Here is a 17353-nt window from a genome sequence, read left to right on the forward strand (position 1 = left end):
TTGCGGCCTATCTATTCCCCTTACAATAGAATCCCCGATCACTATAGCTCTCCCGCTCTTTTTCCTCCTGTCCTGTGCAGCAGAATCACCCATGGTGCCAGGAAGTTGGCTGCTGCTGCCTTCCCCCGATAAGCCATCTCCCCCAACAATATCCAAAGCGGTATATCTGTTTGAGAGGGGGATGGCCACTGGGGACCCCCGCACTACCTGCCTGCGCCTACTACTCTGCCTGGCAGTCACCCATTCCCTTCCTGCCTGAGCAGCCTTTATCTGCGGTGTGACCAACTCCCTAAACATGCTATCCACGATGTCCTCAGCATCGCGAATGTTCCAGTATGTATCCATTCGCAGCTCCAGCGCCGCAATGAAGTCTGCCAGTATCTGCAGCTGGATACACTTCCCGCACACATGGTCGTCAGGGACACAAAAAGTGTCCCTGATTTCCCACATAGTGCAGGAGGAGCATGCCACGGGGCCGAGCTGTGCTGCCATGATATACCCTTTAATTAATTCAAATTAAATTAAATCAAATCAATACCACTAATTACACTACAATTAAATGATATACTCAAGAGCCCTTGTTTACTAGCACTGCCCGCTACACAACAGAGACCTTAGAAACTATAAACCACAAAATTAAGACCTTCTAAACCTTATACACTATTAACCTTAACTGTCAAACTGTAGAGTAGTATAATACTCACCTGGCCGTACTCACCCAATCAGCTGCTTCCTCTTGCCCGCATCACTTTTTGAACCGTGACGTGGCTCTGGAACACCGCCGCCGGTCTGTGAGATTGGTAAGCCTCTGAAAAAACCCACGAAACTGAGTATAAATACTCACCGGCTGCTCCCGACACTGGGCCTCTGAAAAAACCCGCGAAACTGAGTATAAATACTCACCGGCTCCTCCCGACACTGGGTCTCTCTCATGAGGCCTGAAAAACCCGACCAGCCACTGTTAAATTTAAAATAGTGGGTAAATCTGAGGCACGCGAGCCTCATATTTAAAACCAAAGGTGAGCATGTTGGAGGCGGGTTCTGGTCATGATTCAGACTTTTAACACTTTAACCTCCCACCGGACCCCCAACCCACCCATTTTTTGGGGTTAAAATTCCCCAAACTGTCTGAATTCAAGGATGTAGGAAGTGTACACCATTGTGTACATATTATTTCAGCTCATCTTGGCAGCAGCATAACCCTGTCCTTCACCACTTCATCCAGAGGACAGGGAGGGTAACAGACTCCAAATTGTTAGCTACACCCCTGTCTGAATCTATTAGTGTCTAACCTATAATTCACTCAGATATCTATTTCTCCATGTATAAAACATCCAATATCCTTGATTACAGACTGTAACTCATTTCCAGGTGCTTGCTGCCCCTCTGTGTAAATGACAGTCCTTCACAGTGAAATCCATTTACAAAGCACATTGATATTTATTGTTTCCAAAGCACAGTGTAGCTTGAATAGCAACCATGATACAACACTGAAGTGGCATAGCTTCCTTCTGATATAAAGCACAGCCATTCCCCCTGTACCAAGAGTGCTTCTGCATCAGGTATCTGTATTTTTTGAACAAACTAAGCAGATTTTGAGAATAAGTCAAATCAATAAAAACAAAAACAAGCTTCTTTGCTTTCACTTCCAGGCAAGTACAGGTAGAACAGAGCATGACCTGGCCTCATGAGCTGCTGTTCTTATACCCAGCAACATCCTCCTGTGTCTCTGTGTAATTTATGTAGCAAGAAGAGAAAGGCAAAGATATAGCATGGGGAATGGGAGGAAGCAGAGAAAGAGTCTCTCATAACCCACAATTATTTTGCAGCGCTCCAGTATAAATGAGAGCAGCATACCTGCCGCCAGAGGCACTGATGCCCATCTCTGGATGGAGTCTTGCTGCCTGGCTCCACAGGATAAGCACAACCACAACCATAATTAAACAGCTTCTGCCATCAGGGCCAACATTACGTTCTGACTGGAGGCAGGCTGAAGTCACGACCTGTCACAACAGAACTTTTAAGCCTTTGTCTTTCTCTCTGGTAGAAGACAGCACAGCTTTGTAATAACTGCACATCTTCAAATATTGCAGGTTTTTTTTGTTTGATTGAAAAACCGAAGTGGAAGGCCAAGTTCCAGAATGTAGGACACCACCACAAATGAGGAGAGTTAAAGAAAAGCCAAAGTAAATCAGGAAGTAATGATGAGGCGATGTCAAGGTTGGATTTTAAAAGCCGGAGGTTTGTAGGGTGGACAGGTACGACTGAGGAAGACGAGGAGCTTCACAGTTTCAGGTTCCTGGGAAAGAATGGGTTACAGTAGATGATTTTAACACTGCGGGGATGTGTAGGGCAATATAATTACAGCTTTGAAGAAACAAGTGAGGAACGTTCAGAGGACTCAAAGAAAGTGATACATGCTTAGAGGTGCAGGGCAAGGCTAAAATACTCAATGGCCCAGAAATTTGGGTCAGGGGCTTCCCGTGGGTGCAAGCCCTCGACCTGCACTTCCCTTGCACGCCGGCCGTTGAGCTGCGGGCCCCCGTGGAATTCCGATCCTGGGCCTGCTCCAGCTGCTGGCGCACAGTGCTTGCATATCCCAGGGGCGCAGTTAGTTCGATGCGTCCCCTGGGATCACATGGGCCATGGAGAGCCAATCGGAGCAGGGAATGTGCCATTCATAAGTCTGACAGGAAGTGCTGTCAAACTTAGAAATACTACGGGCCCCAAAACATCACTAAATCTTCAAATATTTTTTTTTTAAAACATCACTTTTTTAAATAAACTATAAATTACATGAAATAACTATTTTAAACAATAATTTAAATTTTTGAAAAAAATAATTTTATTTTTTAACGGGGCTAAAAATAAACTTACCTTTCTTTAAAGTATTTAAAAAGAATAAACCTGTGGAAAAAATGTTTTAATTTTAATTAATTCACCACTTACCTTGTAAAAAGCAGGCCTTACGCCTGCTTTTTACATGTCTAACTTTTGGAGACTTACCCTCCCGGGAAAACCTGTAAAAAAAAACGAAGTTCGATGCGCATGCGCAGCCTCTCCCGCGCACGCATTTGACCTCTGAACCCCTGCTTTCAGGGGAACGGAAGTGCCGGTTTCCCGCGCATGCGCAGTGCATGCAAAAAACCAGCACTTCCATTGGGCCTACGGGTGAGTACCCCGTGCGTACTCACCCGTGGAGACCTGAATTTCTGGGCCAATGAGTACTTTGTATCAGTGTTTACTAAGGAGGTGGATGCTGACAAAATATCGGTAGAAGTGGAAAAGGTAGAAGCAATGCAAAGGGTGAAAATTGACAGACAGGATGTTCTAGAAAGGCAGGGTATGCTTAGAGTGGACAAGTCACCCGGTTCAGATGGCTTGCATCCCAGGTTGCTAAGGGAATTGGGGGAGGAGATAGCAGAAGGGCTTGCCATAATTTTCCAATCTTCTCTAGATGCAAGGAAGGTGCCTGAGGATTGGAAAGTGGCAAATGTGACATCATTGTTCAAGAAAGGTGTAAGGGCAAGCCTAGTAACTACAGGCCAGTCAGTTTAACATCAGTGGTGGGTAAAGTTTTAGAAACAATAATCAAGGAAAAATTAACGGGCACTTGGAGAGGTTTAAGCTAATTAAGGAGAGCCAACATGGATTTGTAAAAGGCAGATCATGTTTGACTAATCTAATTGAATTTTTTGATGAAGTAACAGAGAGGATTGATGAAGGGAATGCAATGGATGTTGTCTACATGGATTTTTGGAAGGCGTTTGACAAAGTACCACATTGAAGGCTGGTTAACAATATTAAGGCTCATGGAATAGGTGGGTCAGTAACAGCTTAGATAAGGAATTGGCTTAAGGACAAAAAACAGCGAGTTGCGGTAAATGGCTGTTTTTCAGCCTGGAGGATGGTAGACAGTGGTGTTCCCCAAGGGTCAGTGCTGGGGCCACTGCTTTTTTTGATATTTTTAAAAGTCCTGGATATTGGAATACAGAGTAGAATTTCTAAATTTGCTGATGACACCAAACTTGGGGTGTGGCAAACAGTGATGATGATACCAATCGACTGCAACAGGACATAGAAAGGCTAGCAGAATGGGCAGACAAGTGGCAGATGGAATTTAATACAGAGAAATGTGAGGTGATGCATTTTGGCAGAAGGAACAGGGAGAGGCAATATACACTTAAAGGCACAGTTTTAAAGAGTGTGCAGGGACAGAGGGACCTGGGAGTTAATGTGCATAGGTCCCTGAGGTTGCAGGACATATTGAGAGAGTGGTTAACAAAGCATATGGGATCTTGGGCTTCATAAATAGAGGTATTGAGTACAAAAGTACAGAAGTTATGCTGAACCTTTATAAAGTATTGCGTCCAGTTCTGGTCACCACACTTTAGGAAGGATGTGAAGGCCCTTGAGAGGGTGCAGAGGAGATTTACCAGAATGGTTCCGGGGATGGGGGATCTTAGCTACAAGGACAGGTTGGAGAAGCTGGATTTGTTTTCATTAGAGCAAAGGAGGTTGAGGGGTGACTTGATAAGAGTTGTACAAGATTATGACAGGTTTGGATAGGCTAGACGGGGAAAGACTGTTCCCACTAGTTGATGGTACAAGGACTAGGGGACACAGATTTAAGGTTTTGGGCAAGAGAGACAGGGGGGGATGTGAGGAAAAACTTTTTTACACAGCAAGTGGTGATGATCTGGAATTCGCTGCTGACGGAAGTGGTGGAAGGGGAGACACTCAATGTTTTCAAGAGGAGACTGGATAGGCACTTGAGGGAAATAAACTTGCAGGGCTAAGGGGATAGAGTGGGGGAAAGGGACTGACTGGATTGCTCTACAGAGAGCCGGCACAGATTTGATGGGCCAAATGGCCTCCTTCTGTGCTGTTGTGACATGGCTCTGTGACTACTGGCCATTTTACTGTGGCTATAATAAAGGAAAACAAGAAAGTTTGCAATGGAGAGATTGGTTGACTGTTGCAGAGAGGCTGGAGCCTGGTGGTAAAAGAAATTGCCCATTAGACAACAAGCTTCAAGAAAAACATTTCCTCCCCTGAACTTGTCCAGGCCATGACCCTGACCAGGACCCAAACCCCTCCTGATGAATTTTCACCTTTCAGTAGGCAGTATGTCAAGTAAGATGAGGTGTACCAGACTCCAAACTTAAGCTGGGGAAGCAGGAACTCCCAACATAGGAAGTCCCCAGCAATGGTCCCACCCCACTGCATAACCAGTATATCCAAGTTCCGATGCTCCTGGAGTTACACCAGGAATCCACCAGAATGGCCAAGCAATTTCAGGTCAATGGCCAAGATTTTTATTGCTCCATTGAAGGGCATGGAGGATACTGAGATTTAACGATTCTATCTTTACACAAGAAGGCTGCAGGTTGAGCACTGATGACATGTATTCTGAAGAATTTTGATCAATGTAGAGGGGAATCATCAGCAAAATAAGGTTGGCCATTGATGTGAAGGAAGAGAGTGGGATAGAGGCCAAGGCCCCGAGTTGGAGGATGAGCCAGCAACTACAAGGCAGATAGAGCAATTTGAGAAGAAACTAGATAGCCATGAAAGTAGCTTGGTGGAAAGCCATCCATTGGTAACTTGTTTGGAAATGCATAGTGTCAAACATTGTCAAAGGCTTTGGATATTATTTATGTGGTGTATGTGCCTTTAATAGCCCCAGGTGTGCTGTAATGCCGGTAATTGCCACTCGGGCTATATAAACCTGTATATTGTGTATATCCGTTAGAACCCCCCCAGACTTTGCTTAGTAAATACCTATGAACCAACTCCTGTCTTCAGTGTCTTTATCAACACACGGACACTACAGTGGCGACGAAGTGGAAACGGACTTACCTGCAATTCGGCAGCACCTCAGGGACATCGATTCCTTGGGCGTCCAGAAGACTCAAGGAAGTGAGAGAAGTTGTGGTTTCACCAGCTGGCCAAGCTGGTGGCAGGTACTGCGCTAATCCTTCCTGGGCGTCAGGCTGGGGCTCCAGCGACTGGCTCTACAGCTGAGACAGGCAGCGAAATCAGAGGCAAGCAATAACGGACTGGGAGGGAGCACTCGGGAGACGACCGGCGCGGCAAGCAGGTCAGCGTTCAGACCTCCGGCGGGAACGAGTCTCCAACAGTAAATTTAAAAAAAAGAGAACGGAAACCGCAGTAAACAGCGTTGTTATCGGCAGCAGCGGCGGGAAAGCGCGGGAAGTGCCATATCTTTGCTACAGAAAAGAAAAAAAAGCGCGGGAAGCGCCATATCTTTTCTGAAATGCCTAAGTCTGGCAATGTTGATGCTTTTGATAGTGAAATAGAGGATTGGACCACATACGTGGAAAGAGTAGAGGTATATTGCACTGCAAATGGAATAGAAGATGAAAAAAAAGCTTCAGTACTTCTGAACTTAATGGGCGCAAAGACATACGGGCTGTTACGAAATTTAATCACTCCAGCCAAACCAAAGGACAAGAATTTTAAAGAAATTGTTGATACCCTGCAGGAGCACTTAAACCCAACACCACTGCTGATAGTGGAACGATTCAAGTTCTTCAAGAGAAATCAACACAAGAATGAAAGTGACGCTGATTACCTAACCGAATTAAGAAAGCTATCAAAGTACTGCCAATTCGGGGCAGGACTATCAGATTATCTTCGAGACAAATTTGTTTGCGGTCTCTTAAGTGAAGGAACACAAAAAAGGCTGCTTTCTGAAAAAGATTTAACATTGGACAAAGCTTTCAGTATGGCTGTATCATACGAAGCAGCAGCAAAAGGAGCTGCAGAGATACAACAAAAGACACAGGACTTCGGCACCCATGAAATGACACAGGGTTTCGAAAGATGTTATCGCTGCGGCAGATCAACCCATTACCAGAGGGACTGCTGGTTCAAGAACAAAGCATGCAGGCAATGCAGAAAGATTGGACACATTGCACGGGTATGCCGATCTGGACAAAATAAATCCACTGACAGAAAAAACAAAATCAATAAAGAAAAGTACAGGAAGGTACAAATGATGACGGACAGTAGCTCCGAAGACCAGAAGAGCGATAGCGACTTCGAAAACAAGAGACTAAGCTGTCTCAAATTACATAATGTACTTGCCAAAGATGATTACCAAACCATTTGGGTTACCCTCACAATAGCAGGGTCCCCAGTTAAAATGGAGCTAGATACAGGATCAGCTCTAACCGTAATAAATCGACGGGATTACGAGAGGCTATTTTCGCATATACCTCTAAAAGACACATCCATTATCTTAAAAACATATACGGGGCAGAAAGTATACCCCAAAGGAAAAATAAGGGTGCCTGTTGTATACAACGGCAAAGAAATACAAAAGTTGTATTTATACATTCTACAAGATGGTGGTCCACCGTTGTTGGGACGTGAATGGATCAGGAAGATACGTTTAGACTGGCACTCCATTCAGGCACTGACTGTGACCAGTAAGGAAAAAAACAATGATGACATCATACCTGAACGATTAAAAGACATCTTGGCCAACGCCAAAGAAGTGTTTCAAGAGAAACTAGGAACCTTGAAAGGCATCACCGCCTCAATAAAAGTGGAAGATGCAGCAATTCCCAAATTTTTTAAGGCAAGACCGGTGCCATGCGCAATACGTCCAGCAGTCGAGGCAGAGCTGGAGAATTTGGAAAATGCAGGCGTATTATCCAAAATAGATTGGAGCGAATGGGCAACACCCATCGTTCCAGTCATGAAAAAAGCATTGAATAAAGATAAATCTGAAGAACAGAGAAAAATTCGCATCTGTGGTGACTTCAAGGTGACTGTAAACCCGGTCCTTCACACAGTACAGTATCCTCTTCCGAGGATAGAAGATATTTTCGCCTCACTAGCCGGAGGGAAACGTTTCACCAAAATTGACTTGGCACAGGCATATCTACAGATGGAGGTTGAGGAGGCCTCTAAAAATTATCTCACGATAAACACACACAAAGGCCTGTACCAGTACCAGCTCCAGCTATCTGGCAAAGAGCTATGGAGCAAGTCCTGCAAGGGATTCCGGGGACTCAATGCTACCTAGACGACATCCTTGTAACAGGAGAAAACGACAATGAGCACCTTGCCAATTTGGAGCAGGTGCTCACTAGGCTGAAAGAACGGGGCCTACGAGCGAATCGCCCCAAGTGCGAATTTTTCCAAAATCAAATATCATATTGTGGCCACATAATTAATAATGAAGGGTTGCATAAGTCACCTGAAAAAATTGAAGCGGTTATAAAAGCCCCAGCACCTGAAAATGTTTCACAATGAAGGTCGTTCCTGGGATTAATAAATTACTATCATAAATTTTTACCGAACTTATCAACTCTTCTACACCCTCTTAATGAACTTCTATAAACAGGAGTGATTTGGAAATGGAACGAAGACTGTAAACATGCCTTCCATAAATGCAAAGACTTAATCACATCCGAAGAAGTTTTGGCTCATTACAACCCATCACTGCCAATCAGACTGGCGTGCGATGCATCCCCTTATGGCATAGGAGCAGTATTATCCCATAAATTCCCTGATGGCTCAGAACGGCCGATAGCTTTTGCGTCACGCTCATTAAACTCAGCTGAGCGTAACTATGCCCAAATCGACAGGGAAGCACTCAGCCTGGTATGGGGAGTGAAGAAATTCAACCATTACCTACACGGACAAAGATTTACCTTGTTGACTGACCATCAACCCCTCATCTCCATATTCAACCCTAAAAAAGGTGTTCCCATTATGACAGCGCAAAGGCTACAGAGGTGGTCCCTTTTTCTAGGGGCACACCAATACAACATAGAATACAAAGGGTCAAAACAGCATGGGAATGCTGACGGTTTATCGCGCCTACCATTGCCAACGGTAGAAGAGGCACCTACAGTAGACCCAGTAGAGATGTTCCACTCTACCATAGTGGAATGTCTACCAGTGACAAATTCTGCCATTGAAAGGGAGACGAGAAATGACCCGACTCTCTCACGGGTCTACGATTTAACAGTGAAGGGATGGCCAGCACATGGCGAACCACTGTTGCCAGCATTCTCGCAAAGACGAGAACAGCTGTCAGTGTGCCGAGGAACCTTGATGTGTGGATCCAGAGTGGTGATTCCACCCAAACTCCAGGATAAAGTGCTAAAGGAGCTTCATGGGGGGCATCTGGGTGGAGTGAAAATGAAGAACCTAGCTAGGGCATTTGTATGGTGGCCAGGTATCGATGGAGACATCGAAGAAATGACCAAGAGCTGCCTAGGATGCCAGAAGGTCCAAAATGCTCCACCACAAGCCCCTCTACATCCATGGGAGTGGCCCTCATCTCCCTGGCAAAGGGTGCACATCGACTTTGCTGGTCCATTTATGGACTCAATGTTCTTAATCGCGGTTGATGCACACTCCAAGTGGCCGGAGGTAATAAAGATGTCCTCCACCACCATGGAAAAAACCATCACAGTATTAAGGACCATATTTGCCAGGAATGGGCTGCCGGAACAGATATGTTCTGATAATGGGGTTAAGCACTACACGTCCGCCCCATACCATCCCACCACCAATGGATTGGCTGAAAGGTTTGTCCAGACCTTCAAGAAGGCCACAAAGGCCATGGGTAATGAAGACATAAAACTTCAGCACAAGGTGGATAACTTCTTATTCGCATACAGGAATGCAACACATATGGTTACCAACCAAACTCCCGCCATGATGTTCTTCAATAGAAACCTCAGATGCCGGCTGGATTTGGTCAAGCCCAACATCAGAAGGGACGTGGAGAACCGGCAGTTTCAAGGCATGAATGAAAGGCCAACTAGAACCTTCCAGATAGGTCAACAAGTTTTGGCCCGGGACTACCGTACCGAGAAATGGCAGCCTGGAACTATCTGCACACGACTAGGACCACTGATGTATACCGTGGACATCGGAGAAAGCATAAAAAGGCGCCATGCTGACCAAATCATAAAGTCATCCGAAAAGGGACAACCTACACCACAACTCTGTACATCTAACGATGAAGTAGAGATACCCATATCTACCTCCGATCCGGTGATACTGGAACCCGATGAACCCGACACTGGCATTCAAGCTGAATCAGCCTTGCCAGAAGAACCTACTACACCACCAGAAACTACTACACTCCCGAGGCGTTATCCGGACCGAGTCAGGAAGCCTCCTGAGAGACTAACTTATAATTAATTAACTACAGCAATGTATATTATTTTGCTTATAACATGTAATTAATAATTACTTAAAATATGATGTACTGGTTAGCTAAAAGGGGAGGAATTGTGGTGTATGTGCCTTTAAGAGCCCCAGGTGTGCTGTAATGCCGGTAATTGCCACTCGGGCTTAATAAGCCTGTATATTGTGTATATCCGTTAGAACCCCCCCCCAGACTTTGCTTAGTAAATACCTATGAACCAACTCCTGTCTTCAGTGTCTTTATCAACACACGGACACTACAATTTACTATTCAAGAGCAGAGTAACATTGGCAATAAGATCAGTAATGGCTCTCCCAAATCCAAACATGTACACTTGCAGTGGAGGTCATTATTAGCGGTCAGGAACAGGAAACCTAGCTAATTTTTTCCCCCTCCCTAGCCCAGGATCAACTGTAGTGTCTGAATATCTGTGCTGCCACCCTGGTTGAACAGAGGAACATCTAAACAGGGGTAGATCATTCAGCCTCTCGAGCCTGTTCCACCAGCTGGTTGAGATCAGCTAACTCAGTCCAGCCCAGAGATTGCATCTGGGGCTTTCATGGTCTGTATGACTCACAATCATGCCTCACAATGGCCCGGAATTTGCGGCCAGCAGCGAAGCAAAGGCGCTCACCGCTGGCCCCGAAGTAAGCTTTGCACAAAGATCTCGCAATCTCTGGGACAAGAAGTTCAGGTTTTCCGACGCATAATTCAAATCAACGTAGTACAGTGGGAATCCAATAGTGCTAGCTGCTGTGATGTCAACAAGATGTCTAAGCAGCCGATCAAAATTCAGAATTCTCACAGACAGCAAACCAGGAAGTGGGTAAGCTTAAAATTCTAACTTTTTAACAATGTTAGAGAAGGCAACAAAGACAAAGGCAGACCTGAAATGAAGATGAACAAGTTTTAATTTTTATTAAAATGGATAAATTTGACACTGCACAAAAGTAAAACTAATTTTCCAGGCCCTTAACATAGAAAGATAGAAACATAGAAGATAGGAGCAGGAGTAGGCCATTCGGCCCCTCGAGCCTGTTCCGCCATTTAATGAGATCATGGCTGATCATCCAAATTCAGTACCCTGTCCTTGCTTTCTCCCCAAATCCCTTGATCCCTTTAGCCTTAAGAAATATATCTAACTCCTTCTTGAATATATTTAATACGTTGGCCTCGACTGCCTTCTGTGGTAGAGAATTCCACAGGTTCACCACTCTCTGGGTGAAGAAATTCCTCCTCATCTCAGTCCTAAATGGCTTACCCCTTATCCTTAGATTGTGACCCCTGGTTCTGGACTCCCCTGCCATCGGGAACATCCTTCCTGCATCTAGTCTGTCTAGCCCTGTTAGAATTTTATAAGTTTCAATGAGATCCCCTCTCATTCTTCTAAACTCTAGCGAATATATGCTTAATCGACCCAATCTCTCTTCATACGTCATTCCTGCCATCCCAGGTATCAGTCTGGTGAATCTTTGCTGCACTCCCTCCAAGGCAAGAACATCCTTCTTCATATAAGGCAATCAAAACTGCACACAATACTCAAGGTGTGGTCTCACCAAGGCCCTGTACAACTGCGGCAAGACATCCTTGCTCCTGTATTTGAATCCTCTCGCTATGGAAGCCAACATACCATTTGCCTTCTTAACCGCCTGCTGCACCTGCATGCTTACCTTCACAAGGACACCCAGGTCTCGTTGCACTTCCCCTTTTCCCAATCTATTCCCGTTCAGATAATAATCTGTCTTCCTGCTTTTGCCACCAAAGTGGATAACCTCGCATTTATCCACATTATACTGCATCTGCCATGCATCTGCCCAGTCACCCAACCTGTCCAAATCATACTGGAGTTTCTCTGCATCCTCCTCACAGCACACACGCCCACCCAGCTTTGTGTTGTCTGCAAACTTGGAGATATTACATCTAGTTCCCTCGTCTAGATCATTAATATATAATGGCCCAGAACTTGGTGCAAGCCCCCGATGTGCACTTACCCGGCGCGCCGATATCTGAAACCTGGCCCGCAGTGGATTTCCTGTCAGTGGCCCGGTTCTGATGTCGGCGCGCTGTGCTAACCTGACCCAGCGGCGTAGTTAGTGCGATGTGCCGGCTGGGATCAGGTGAGCACTGTTCAGCCAATCAGGGGAGGGGAAACTTCATTCATAAATTTGAGAGTAAGAACTGTCAAACTCATGAAAAGTACGGCACCCCAAAACACTACTTAAACTTTAAATAAAATTTTAAAAAACATCCCAATAATTAAATTAACTATGAATAACTTTTAAAAACTATTTTAAACAATTAATAAAATTTTTGAAAAAAATAATTTTTTAATAAATCGGGTCTAAAACTACACTTACCTTACTGTAAAGTCCTTAAAAACAATAAAGCTGTGGAAAAAATGTAATAATTTTAAGTTAAAGACCACTTACCTTCAAGAATGAAGTCCTTGCGTCTCCTTTTTACATTCGTAAAAAGGAGAGGCCCTTACACACGCGCAAACCTGTCAAAAAACAGGAATTCCATTGCGCACGCGCTGCCTGTCAATCCGTACGCATTCCGCCTCTTAACCTCTTGGGTCAGAGGACAGGAAATGCCGGTTTTCCCCGCAAGCACTGTGCATGCTGAAAACCGGCAATTCCTCCGGGCCCACGCGTGAGTACCCCGTCCGTACTCACGCGTTGGGACCCACCCGAATTTCTGGCCCATTTTGAATAGCTGGGGTCCTAGCACCGATCCCTGCGGTACCCCACTAGTTACTGCCTGCCACTCGGAAAAAAAGCCGTTTAGTCCAACTCTCTGCTTCCTGTCTACCAACCAGTTCTCTATCCAAGTCAGTACCTTACCCCCAATCCCATGTGCTTTAACTTTGCACGCCAATCTCTTATGCGGGACCTTACCAAAAGCCTTCTGAAAGTCCAAATACACCACATCCACTGGTTCTCCCTTATCTATTCTACCAGTTACATCCTCAAAAAATTCCAGTAGATTAGTCAAATGTGATCTACCTTTTGTAAATCCATGTTGACTTTGTCCGATCCTGTCACTGTTTTCCAAGTGCTCTGCTATTACATCTTTTATAATGGACTCTAGCATTTTCCCCACTGCCGATGTCAGGCTTACCGGTCTATAATTCCCCGTTTTCTCTCTACCACCTTTTTTAAATAGTGGGGTTACATTAGCTACCCTCCAATCCATGGGAACTATTCCAGAGTCTATAGAATTTTGCTTAGCAGTCAATACGCTGTTAAAATCCCAGTTACACCTATCCCTTTGGTTTTAACTTTTAATGGGGTATTTAACAGCATAATTACCGCAGAAGAGTCGAAGTTTTTGTCAGTTTCCCTGATTTGAGAGATTTCACTGATTGCCAGCTCTGTGGGGAGGGTTCTGGGGGTGGATGGTGGTGGGGGGCGGGGGGGGGGGAACGCACAGCATAGCCTGTGTCAGAGCAGTGAATGACAGACCGCAACTTCAGGATTTCCGCATTAGGCTGTGCATGCACTAAATCCTTAAGTTGTGGTCAGTTTCAAAGGTGAAATGATGTCTCCTCCAACCTCACCACCAATAACAAGTGCGAGGAGCTCATGGCCTTTTTTGTCTCTAAGATTGAGACCATCCGTTCAGCTGCCTGTGCCACTTCTCTTCCTTTCCCTAGCCCACTGGGCCAATCTGTGGTGTATGTAACCTGTTCCACCTTAAGAGAACTTAAGCCTGTTCCACCTTAAGAGATGTACTACTTTCTCTGGCTGCTGTATACGTAATACCGGTGGTGACCACACCGGTATATAAGCACTGTGTAGTAATATTGTATTCAGTATAGTCCCTACCTCCAACCAGTAAAGACCTGTTGAATTTACTCTTGTAGTCTGTGTAGTAATTATCACTAAAACATATAGGGCTAGATTTTCAGTATAGACAGTTTTGGGGCGCTAACCTTAGCGCCCGCCCGAAGTTAGCGCCCGCCCCAAAGTAGCGCCCCGTTGCCGGAAATTCAGTGGCTTCGCCCTAAGAGGTTGGTGGAGCGCTAAAAGAGGCGTTCCACTACTATCTTTAGGCGCTAAGCCGGCGGTGCAGAGCGCAACACTCGAGCTCGGGCGCAGCGCACGGCAGACACTCTGGTGCCAGTGAGCTCTTAAAGGGGAAGGGTGCATGTGTTTTTTTCAAAGGCAGAGTCTGGGGGGGGGGGGGAAGAGAGAGAGGGAGGAGGAGGAGGAGGAGGAGGAGGAGGAGGAGGAGGACCGTTCACAACAACACACTGGATCCTTCCACACAACACATGCAGACTGAGTGCAGGAGGAGTGCCCTTTAATTTGCGCTCCCCAGGGTGTGTTGCGTTCCATTTTACAAACGCTCTGGACGCCAGCCGCACAATGGGGCGGTCCGACTGAAGTTTGGATTCGGGGCGGCCAAAGGGCGTTGCACGAGGATGTGACGTCATTTTCTGCGCGCGCATCCGGGCGGCCGCTAAACTTTGCACCAGCGCTAACGGGCAACTTAATTTGGGGCGGGGCGCAAACTGCGCTGCGCCCGGGCGCTACACGCATAGCGCCCGAAAATCACTTCTCTTAAGGCGCTAACTGCTGGCGCAAGCAACTGAAAATCTAGCCCATAGACTTAACAGTGGCGACGAGTCCGATTCTTACCCTGCGGCAGTTATTTCCACGGCGGCTTCGTCCACAGACAGGACGTCGAAGAGAGGTTTCCACCCTCATCACCCTACTGGAAGACACGTCGAGCGGCAGGCATCGAGAAACCGGAGTGCAGAAGACATCCTGACCTCGAAGCCTCCATCAGCGACTGTCAGCTTCTTCTCTCTACCTCGGTGGTGGGTAAGCCGGGCAGCGACGCGACAGAAAGTCAACCGCGTTGGCTGTACAGACGGGGCTGGGAAGACGGAGGAATAAGGGCGGTGAGATCGATCGCGACCGGAGATAAGGGCCGGGCCGCTTTTGAGCGAGAGGCGCAGCGCGAGGACATTGATCGCGACCGGAGATAAGGGCCGCATTCGGGCTAAAAGGCGCAGCGTCTGGGGAAACTGAAGGCGCGAGAGCCGCGGTGAAGCGGAGACAGCATCGGGGGACGGTTGAAGACCGCCAAGCGTGGGAAAACCGCCATTTTGTGGGCGGAGGACGACGACAAGAGCGGGAAGCTGCCATCTTGGATAACATAAAAATACAATAAATTGCAACGATGCCTAAACATGGGAACATTAATACCTTTGATAGTGACATCGAAAATTGGGCCATGTATGTAGAACGCATACAAAATTATTGTAAGGCAAATAAAATTCCTGATGCAGATAAAGCACTAACATTATTAAATTTAATGGGTGCGAAGACATACGGGCAATTGAAACACCTTGTATCACCAGATGAACCGGCGGATAAGACGTTCGAGGAGATTGTTACTGTCCTGAAAAATCATCTAAACCCCACGCCGCTGATGCTAGCGGAACGATTTAAATTTTACGACAGAAGGCAGCTGCAGAATGAAAGCAATGCTGAATATTTGATGGAATTACGTAAGCTAGCAAAATATTGTCAGTTTGGAACGGGACTGACAGAGGCACTACGAGATAAATTTGTGTGTGGTTTATTTAAACAGGATACACAAAAGCGACTGCTCGAGGAGAATGAGCTGACGCTTGAGAAGGCGGTCACTATGGCAGCAGCACACAAAGCCGCAGCGAGAGGCACGGCAGTAATGCAGCTACGGTCACCGGAACTCGGTGCAAACAAATTGGGTTTGAGTTCTGTCAAATGTTATCGTTGTGGAAAGACAACGCACGATCAGAACCAGTGTTGGTTTAGAAACCAAGAATGCAGAACGTGTGGCAGGCTTGGCCACATAGCTAAAGTATGCCGGTCAGGAAAGAAGACCAGCAACAAAAAGTCACCACAAGGAAAATACACAAAGGTACACAAGGTGACAAAGAACAGTTTGACCAAACAGAAGTCAGATTCAGACGCTAGCAGTAATGAACTGGATAGCTTAAGAGTACACAACGTTGGTAAGGATGCAGATCTCCAGACAATTTGGGTCACTCTTCAGATAGCAGGAGTCCAAGTAAAAATGGAATTGGACACTGGATCGGCATTGACGGTCATGAATAAGAAAGATTACAGAAGGTTATTCCAACATATTCCCCTACAGGATACGGAGATTATATTGAAAACATACACGGGGCAAAGAGTGTACCCCATCGGAAAAATAGAGGTAGAAGTGGTCCACAAGGGCGAAGAAAGCCAAGTAATGGACTTATATGTGCTACCTGAAGGAGGTCCACCACTACTAGGACGGGAGTGGATTAGGAAAATGAATATGGACTGGCACTCCTTGAAGGCACTAACGGTAGATTCCGGGGAAACAGATGTCAAACCTAAACGATTGTCCAGAATATTGGATGATGCTAAAGAGGTGTTCCAGCAGGGACTGGGAACACTGAAAGGAATTACGGCAAACATCAAGATTGATGAACATGCACAACCAAAATTTTTTAAAGCCAGACCGGTACCCTATGCAATACGACCTACTGTTGAAGCGGAACTGGAAGCACTAGAACGTTCAGGTGTACTGTCTAAGGTAGATTGGAGTGAGTGGGCTACGCCCATTGTTCCCGTTATGAAACGTCCTGCGAGCAACAAGCCAGGAGATCCAGGGAAGGTTCGCATCTGTGGAGATTTCAAAATCCCCGTTAATCCGGTGCTTCACACGGTGCAGTATCCGCTTCCACGGATTGAGGATATTTTCGCTTCATTGTCTGGTGGGAAACACTTCACCAAGATAGACCTGGCGCAGGCGTACTTGCAGATGGAGGTTGAGGAAGAGTCACGCCAATACCTCACGATCAACACGCATCGAGGGTTGTACCGGTACAATAGGCTGGTTTTTGGAGTGGCATCGGCTCCAGCAATTTGGCAGAGGGCCATGGAGCAGGTATTACAGGGAATTCCAGGCACAAAATGTTACCTGGATGATATTCTGATCACAGGTGATGGTGATGAACAACATCTCGCAAACTTGGAACTGGTGCTCAACAGACTGAAAGAGTATGGACTTAGAGTAAATCGGCAGAAATGTGAGTTCTTCCAGAAGCGGATCTCGTACTGTGGCCATGCCATTGACCGGGAGGGGCTTCATAAGTCTCCT

Source organism: Somniosus microcephalus, chromosome 8 (assembly GCF_052327205.1).
Source record: "Somniosus microcephalus isolate GS21.2 chromosome 8, FLI_Smic_1.0, whole genome shotgun sequence".
NCBI classification, from domain to species: domain Eukaryota; kingdom Metazoa; phylum Chordata; class Chondrichthyes; order Squaliformes; family Somniosidae; genus Somniosus; species Somniosus microcephalus.